We start from the raw sequence: 8,644 nt of genomic DNA on the forward strand, positions 1-8,644 counted from the left end.
ATTAAAGAAGAACGGAAGAGGAACATGGTAAAGAAGAGCAAGCAGATTTTGGATAATAAAATGTTGGTTGCGCAGTGCCCACACATGATGAACCAGAGCGCATTAAGAATTCAACTCCCAGTTGTCTCTCAACCATTTCAGGCGGTTGGATGAAGATCCTACATCTCCTAACCCTTCTTCTTCCTCGTCTCTGATTCTTCCCATACAGAACACCGCACGGGCCGCCAGCCGGACCACCGGCCCTGACCGCCTGTGTTCCTCCACCACCCCCACCCCTGCCCCAACCCCCAGCCGTGTCGAGTTTTCTTTGTTCGGCGAGGCCCCACAACCACCCGAGCCCCTTCAATCGCACCGGCGAACTCCGGCGAGCTCTGAAAAATCGATTGACCCAATTTTGAAATTTAGTCTACTGTGATTTAACTAGTGTGGAATATAAAAGGGGAAAACCATAAGCATTGGGAGTATAGTGTTGAGCGTGCCATGGCGGATCTGAAGGTGCAAACCGGACAAAGGCAACTTCGCAACCAAGACAAGAAATCAGAGTAAAGCAATGGCGATCTATTTTCTTGCTGCGATAAATAAGTTGAGCAGATACGAAAGAGTACCGCCTCTGGTGCGGCGCCGTGTACGCATCTGCTGAGAATTTGACGGTGCTGCGGTAGCAATGGCTGTCAGCGGCGTGGAAGCAGGTGTAGGAGGGTAGACGGTGGCGGCGGGGCACGGTGGATGAGACGGTCGTAGGAGCGGCGCCGACAAGGTGGACGACGGCGGGATGAAGCGAGAGGACGGGATGCAAGGATCCCGGTCCGAAGCCGTGGATGAGAGAGGTCGATCTCTTGTAATGGACGGCGGCGTCGGGGTATCAGCGCCGGCATGGTGGTGGAGGACGGCGGTGGATGGGGTGGCGGACAGCGGCGGACGGAGGAGGGTGGGGTGGAGAGGGTGTTTTGGCGCCCACGGAGTACGAATGGGGAAAAGGGAGGTAGAGAGGAAGGGGGAACCATGTATTCAGGGCGCGCTTGTCTCAAACGCGAGGAAATTTACAAACATAGCCCTCGTTTCAAATTTCTACTACATCACAACAACATTAGTCGGTTGGGGATAGGATGGTAATCTCGCATACACCAAATATTTCCGACGAGAGTTTGTTTTTGGCGCCCACTGTGTATGAATATGAATCGGGGCGGTAGTCGATTTCGGCCAAGGACAAACTGTGTATGGCGCCCACCGTGTATGAATCCGGGTGAGAGGCGGTTACGTTACGTTTGGGTGAAATTACAAACCTACCCCTATTGAAACCTATAGAAATCCAGCAGATAGGCTTTGCGTGGTAGGGACAGGCAGTAGTGATTTCCCTCTCGCAGATTTTGGTTTTGGGCGGTTACTCCGACTTTCCCCGCTTCGTTCAAATTTTGCAGAGTGCACGTTTACCATGCCAACTCAATTCGAATCCCGTTTGTATTCTATTTTTTTCTGGCGGGATCCATTTTCAATTGGAATTACATTCTATATACATCATTTTTTATATATACTTTCAAAAGCACAACAAAGAATTCTGCTCCTTTATATGTATAATATGATTAACAAATACAACATCTCGAAATCTTAAGGTTGAATTCGAAAAAATTTAACCAAATTATGTTCTACTAAAATGTATGGATCGGTAATATCTACATATTAAATAACATAGATGTGCGTGAATTCATGTGAGTATGCATGTTTGATACATCAATTTTGGTTCGAGTATGGATTACATGTATCATCATCTCAAATTCAAATATTTGTATCCCTTTTTTGTTCACTCCTTTCACGCCCATCTCTCTCGCATGCATGCTCCTTCAGGTAGCTATCACTCTCTTTTCTCCAGCTCACCCGCACGCTCACTTCATGTTTCTCCTATCCTCGCAAACATGGTCTCACGACGTCTCCCTTGAGAAGTGTCACACTCTCCCTATCATTATACATTACACAGTTTTCATTATCTCTCACGTCTCTACTGTTCTCTGGTATCACTCGGTACCTAAGATTTCTTTTTCACCGCCACACACACAGTCTCCACTCGTCTTTCACTTTGTCTTTCTCTCTATGGGATTCTCTCACACACCCTATATGTATCTACATATGACTCATACCACTAAAATTACTCTCTCTCTCTCTCTCTTGTAGACACAACATTTGTTGTGGTCTCCTTTTCGTCTCCATCCCAGACTAACATTATTCATTTGTTTACCGACCAGACAACCCCGACTACCGTCTCCTCTCTCTCTCTCTCACGGACACACACACACAACTCCCGCTTCCACTCCCCTTCCCGACTACTGTCTCTCTCTCACACACACAAAACTATCGCTTTCGCACCCCGACTCGTATTTCTCTCACAAACATTTATCGACTAGCTAGCCTCTAGATAAGTTTATACACCCGCACACTCGTGCTTCCACCATCGCATACATGTCTCTCTCCCGCTCCTTGTATCTATGTAGATTTTTCTTCCCTTCTTGAGACACGTCCTCTTGATCATGCACACACACACACTATCGCCTCATTTTAAGCTGATACCTATCGCACACACAATCCTTGTGTCTTTGTCACACATGCACTCCGTCCTCCTCCACTCTCCCTCTCTCTCACACACACATGTGCTTTTTGCAACAACTAGCAAGATGCCCATGCATTGCACGGAACATCAAGATGCATTTGTATGAGTACTTTATCTTGTGGGGGAAAAGGATGAACGAGGGAAGGCCTTATTTGCAAATGTGGAGAGGAGTGTGGGTATCTTTTTGCAAAATTGCCATAGTTTCCTTCCTATCCATCAGATATAGATCGGACAACCTATATTGCAGGATGGCAGGCACACGATCATCACCGACAATGCATTTTTATAAGAGTAGGGATAAAAAATAGAGTTGGTGAAGATGGTGGGCCTACCATCCTGCAATGTAGGTCATCCGATTTATATTTGACGGATAAGAAGGAAAATATGGCAATTTACCCGCACTCTTCACCACATTTGCAGATAAGGCCTTCCCTCGTTCATCTTTTTCTCCCACAAGATCTTGATGTTCCGTGCAATGCACAGGCATCTTGCTAGTAAGAGTAGAAATTAGACATATACCACTTCTCGAATCTTGAAACCAACAAAGTTCCTCCCTTATCTCATCAAAACCGCCAAAGGAATATATTTTGAGTGAAACATAACATATTTTTAGTGATATACATATTTCAAAACTAGACTTTTTTTCTATCAAATCGGTGAATATGTATTAATCTACTTTGATCGTGTGGCAACGCATTGGCACATTGCTAGTAGTTATTATAATTTTTTGGACACCAGACAAACGGTGGAGTACATATACGAAGAGAAGAGGCGCAAACACGCTGTTGGCCTCTCGCTGTCTCGCACGCATGAGTGTTACGTAAAGGCGACGTTAACAAATAACCCTAAAACCCTAGGTGCACGATTGCTGCATTGGTGGGTACCGGGTACATGGTGGAGCACCTTTGTATGAATAGTCAGCTCGCGTGATAATTTGATCCGTAGGAGTTGATGGTCGGGACCACAGGTGAATGACTTGGAGCGCGGTGGCTCGCCAGTTGCCACAGATCTAGTAGCCACATTTAAAATATCGTTTTTTAGTAGGGTTAATTTAATCTGCATGCATGACTCTCCTCCCCACACGCTCGTCCAATCCATTGTGACCAGCAATATTTCCACCCCTTCGCTCCCCCGTAATTTACTCCAACAAATATGCCCACGTAGATGTTACTTAACTGCAGGTGCATTGGGTCACTAACATATGGGCCCAATAGGGGTCTGGCCCACATGTCAGTGACGCAACTGGACCTACAGTAAAGTCAGTGCAGCTCAGTCCATATCTTACGTAGGTGTGCCATTGCTCGCTATAAATACTGCGCCTCCCACGACATCGCTATCTCCTCCCCCTCACATTCACATTCATCGCTATCTCCTCCCCCTCCCTCTCACATCGACCACCATGGCATCGCCCCTCGCAAGACCTAGGAGCCCCTCGCTGCAGCGCCCGGACGGTCACGCGTCGTCGTTCCGTTCCTCGCCGCCACTAGTCGAGGAGGACACGTCGGTGTTCCGCTCCTCGCCGCTACGCGACGAGTCGCAGTTCCGTTCCTCACCGCCACTAGTCGAGGAGGACGCGTCGGTGTTCCGCTCCTCGCCGTGACACGACGCGTCGCCGTTCCGTTCCTCGCTGCCACTAGTCGAGGAGGACGTGTCGGTGTTCCGCTCCTCGCCGCGACGTGTCGAGGTGGACGCGTCGGCGTTCCCAATCTTGGCAGCACGCGCGTCGGCGGACAGGTCGGCTCCCTGCTACGAGGAGAACACTGCGCCGCCCACCGAGCCCCCCCAGCCTTGAGGAGCTTTGGAAAGAAATGGATGTCGCCTTGTGGGAGGCTTTGCCTCCAGCAGAGCGCGCCAAAATAGAGGTGGAGAAGAAGGCTGAGGAAGAGAAGCGCACCGCGGAACAAGCTGCCTGGGATGCCTATGTCGCGTCCGAGAGAGTCAGGCAATCTCAGTACCATGCCACTCACCGCGTGCTCGTCGGGGCTGTACCGTTTACTCAAAGCCCTCAGGCCGGAGCTTTTTAAGCCAGCTCCTTGCTTGCTGGTGCCACCTGATCTTTAGAAATGGCGTGTCACGTAGCATAACGATCATACGGTGGCGAGCATCAACCCCCTTGACTGCGATCCTATCCCCGTCAGCCTCAACTACATTAACGGTATGTACTAGGTCGGCATGAACACGTTGTGGATGGTGCTCGTCGATGGTCACGGCAGCTGGATGCTCGTGGATGCTCGTGGAGGTCTTCACTCTTCTGGCCTGCTTAGTGCTTCTGTTGCACCCCCAGCCCTGGTTGTTGCTGCTGCTGTTTTCAATGTACAATCAGTATTATATTTCGTCTGTTGGTTGAATAAATGTGTTGTTAGAACGACAAACACAATGTTTTGGAAGTCGTTGCACGGTTCGATCCTTTAATGCCCCGTACCGTATGTAGCGCATACTATTTTTTGTACGGAACACATTTTCCACTTGTTGATAACATGCAACCCACTGATGAAGGCCCAATAGAGAAGCCCATAATTAACTAGAAGGGAGGCTCTCACATGAATCCAGCCCAGGTACATGCTCATGGTCCCCTAAACATAAATAAGTAAATAAATAAGTAAATAAAGCTAAATGCTCATGCACCAGTTCGTTGGGAAAATAGGTAGCCTAGTATTTCTTTTTGAAGAACACCAAGCTAGGCCTATTTGTTTTCTCCGAAGTACTATGCTGCAAATCTTTCAAAACGAGGAGGGATGCATTCCGGCCTAGCTTAAGAGTATGGTCAATGTCTGTTAAAAGTAATATCAAAAGGGGTTGAAAATTCAAAAAAAATTATAACAATTGGGATATAAGTTTCTTTTTTTGTTATTGTTCTTCACTGATATCTTATACATATTTCATTGGATTTAACATGACATAGTACTAATTTATTTTTAAATTTGTTTTAGTCTGGCTATTAATTTTTGGATTAAGAATATTTCGTTCCCCAGCGAAAATTTGCGATTTTTCTCAAAATTTCCCACATATTTAGTTAATTTTTTGACCCTGGTACTGACCAGAAAATGGCCAGCAATTCTAAAAATGGAAAATGGGCTGCAATAAATTCCATATGAATTATAAAATAAGTAAAAAATACAAAAATAATAGCAAATGGGTTGTACATGCCACAGATTTCGAGGTTGACTTGTTTACGCAAGGCTTTGTGAGTGAACACACGATTCTAGCAGCAGTGACTATTGGATGTCCATCCAACGACCGACGTGCTTATTCAATCTCTGATCTTCCTACTCCAGCCTCCTAAACTAGCGCCGGCGGGACTGCCTGCTCCCTCCTCTTGTGGCCCATTGTGATGCCGTGCAGGCTTCCCCGGCCCACCCTACTCCCTCCGCTGGCCTGGCCGCACGCAATCAACTGCCTCCTTATTACGTGAAAAAATGATTCCTCCCACTGACATCTGGGGCGCACCGGTTGAGAGGCTGACCTGTTGGCCTACTAAGTTGACGTGTACGCAGGGCTTGTCAACTTAGTCAACAAATGATACTAGCAGCAGTAACCGTTGGATTTGAATTGAACGGTCCTTCTACTTCTTCAATCGCTGCTGTTCTTGCACCAGCCACCCAAACCAGCACCGGGGAGACCGCCTGCTCCTGCCTCCAATGGCCGGCTGTGCTGCCGTTGAGGCCTTATCGCCCCCTACTACTCCCACCGGTAGCCAGGCCCTGCGGTGACGGCAGCCTCACACCGCAGCCGAACCAGTGAACCCTCGTACTCCTCTCTGCGTGTGCATCCACTGTCGCGTCTTCCCCGGCTCCATGTCGTCCCCTTCCAAGGCCTCGCCGTCATCCACCACCTTGGTGCTCACGGCGCGGTGTGGTCAACGTGGTCAACGACATTCCATCAGAAGAGTACTATACGTGGAAAGGCTGACAGCTGGGTCCACGGCCACAACCCAGTTTTTTTGTGATTTGCCAAGTAAGTCACTTTGTCAGGCCTGTTGGGCTGCAAATATTTCAAGACGAGGAGAACTTTCATTCGTCTGGCCCAGAAAATGGCCCATCAGTAATGAGAAATGGGATGTACATTTTTAAAACACATCAAACCGGCAATTAGTTTCAAATATATTTTTTTTCATTTCGAGATTTTAAATTACATTAATTTTTATGCATGGAGAATTTGTTGGATTTTATATAGATATACATTTATTTTTAAAATCAGTTTGAATGTGAGTCGAAATTTTGGGATTCAAAACAGTTTGGACCGCATCAAAATATGCAAAATTCCGTTTTTTTACCGTGGCCACCATATCGGCTGTAATGTTAACAAAAAGAATATGGGCTCCAAAAAAACCTTAATAACTAGCAAATGGGCTTTAAATTATTAGAAATAATCGCATATGGGATGTATGCTGTTTTACACAGATTTGAGGATTTTCTAAAAAAAAGTTGACGCACAAGCAGTGACTGTTGGATGGCCATCCAACGGCCGTCGTGCTTCTTCAATCTCTGCTCTTCCTGCTGCAGCCGCTCAAACAAGCGCCGGCGGGACTGCCTGCTCCCTCCTCCCCGCGGCCGGCTCTACTGCCGCGCAGGCCTCACCGCCCCCCCGTACTCCCATCACTGGCCTAGCTATCCCTCTACTCACCCACACCTGCTGTTATTCTCCGGCGATGGCAGACCATCCAGTAAACCCTCGTACAGTCATACTCCCCTCCGTGTGGGAAACAACTGTCGAGTCTTTCCTACCTCCGTGTCGTTCCCTTCCTAGGCCTCGCTGTTGTCCACCGCCCTGGTGCTCTTGGTGCGGCCTGGTCAACGTGGTCAATGACCGACATGCATCTGAAGTGGACTGTACGTGGAGAGGCTGACAGCTCGATCCACGACCGCACGCAAAGAAATGCCTCCTTATTACGCGCAAAATAATGATTCCTCCACCTGACATCAGGGACCCACCGAAAGGGCCTCTGTATTTCGTGAAAAAACGTTGCTGCAGCTGACAGCTCGGACCCACCAGCTATATCTTCGCACGCAAGGAAGTGCCTCCTTATTACGCACAAAAAGTTGACGGGGACGGAGGGCTTTGTCAACTTAGTCAATATGCACGATTCTAGCTCCAATGACCGTATGATGTCCATCCAATGGCCATAGTGCTTCTTCAACCTCTGGTCTTCTTGCTCCAGCCGCCCAAACCAGCGCCGGTCGTGCCTCGTGCTCCTGCCTCCCATGGCCGGCTGTGATGCAGCGGAGGCCTCACCGCCCCCTACTACTCCCACTGCTGGCCAGGCGATCCCTCTACTCACCCACACCCCCTGTTATTCTGTGGCGATGGCAGCCTCACACCGCAGCGAACCAGTGAACCCTCGTACTCCTCTACGTGTGGGCATCCACTGTCGCGTCTTCCCCGGCTCCGCATCATCCCCTTCCTAGGCCTTGCCTTCGTCCACCGCCCTGGTGCTCTCGGCGCAGCGTGGTCAACATGGTCAAGGAACGGCTTCCGTCGGACGTGGACTGTACGTGGAGAGGCTGACAGCTGGGTCCACGGCCGCAGCAAGGAAGTGCCTCCTTATTACGTGCAAAATAATTATTCCTCCATCTGACAGCGGGGACCCACCGGACGGGCCATCGTATTTCGCGAAAAAAACGTTTCCCCCTGACTGCTGGGACCCACCAGCTACATCTTCGCACGCAAGGAACTGCTTGACAGTCGGGACCCACCTGGTCGAAGCGTACGTAGCGTTGTCATTTTGGTCGCGAACGTGTACGTACATATATACTGGTGGATGTAGAGGCGCGCACGTGTCGTAGTAGAGGCGCGCACGTAGCATGTACACGTACGTACAGCGGCCAGGGTGCAAGAAAGAAAATACGGCCACGTATGTGTACATACAGGCAGGGTCTCGAACGCCTACTCGCGCATACGTACGGCCAGGGCTCGTGTACATGGTTGTGTCGGAACGGAGAAACAGCGTCGTCGTCGTGTTCATGGGGAGGCAACGGAATGCGTCGTGTTCATGGGGAGGCAACAGAATGTGTCGTGTTCATGGGGAGGCAACAGAATGCGTCGTGT

The sequence above is a fragment of the Triticum aestivum genome, chromosome 5A, assembly GCF_018294505.1.
Source record: "Triticum aestivum cultivar Chinese Spring chromosome 5A, IWGSC CS RefSeq v2.1, whole genome shotgun sequence".
NCBI lineage: Eukaryota > Viridiplantae > Streptophyta > Magnoliopsida > Poales > Poaceae > Triticum > Triticum aestivum.